Raw genomic sequence first — 830 nt, 5'->3', positions numbered from 1 at the left:
TCTAAAGAGGATTTTTCACCAAAAGTTCCAAAAAGGATTTCCATTTGTATTTTCTCAACGCTTCCAAAGTCCTGGGGAATATTATACAAACAACTTGAAGGACCTACACAGAGCATACAATGAGCTTTGCAGACGAATGTTTAAATACTCGAGTTTAATACTGACACTGGGCAATGACTGTAACGTGGAATAACCACTCCTGACTTCACAGTTAATGATGTCTCCTGCAAATCGTTGGCATTACTTTTTACTTGAAAAATCTCTTGGGCCTATCCAACTAGCAAAATCCACATCTTCATGTCGAGCCAGTTTGGGACAGCAGTAGAACAGACCATAAAAAGCTGCTGTGCAGACCCAAAAGCTCTGCCAGGGTATGTAGTTGAAAACATTGGATAGTTATTACCAGTGCATTGAGTAAAACAGCCCTCCAGCAACGTACTGCCAATGTATATCCACTGTGTGGGTACTGGTAGGCACAACGTAGCAGAGACGTGTGTTTGTTTTTTAAGAACAGGTCCTTCTTACATGGTTTAGTGCTGCTGTAAATGATGATCATCAGCAAGATGCTGTAGCCACATTGCTTATCTATGCTTCTCGTATTCTTCTATTCTTTCTCTGTCTCTGTGCGACAGAGAGACGGGAGGCGCTGGGTAGCTTGGAGATTGTTTGGGATAAGTAAGCAGGGAAGTTGGATAGTGCAGTCTTCCCAATGAGCCAACATGTCGCTGCCATTTAGGGACTACCACACTCATTTCACAATGAATGAAATTCACCAGTGAACTTACTTTAGCATATTCCACAGTTCGCCCACTCTCACCTCATCAAACAGC

This window comes from Haplochromis burtoni, unplaced genomic scaffold (genome assembly GCF_018398535.1).
Source record: "Haplochromis burtoni strain Fernald_Lab_line unplaced genomic scaffold, NCSU_Asbu1 Contig_97, whole genome shotgun sequence".
NCBI classification, from domain to species: domain Eukaryota; kingdom Metazoa; phylum Chordata; class Actinopteri; order Cichliformes; family Cichlidae; genus Haplochromis; species Haplochromis burtoni.
Note: the sequence above shows the minus strand (reverse complement) of the source record.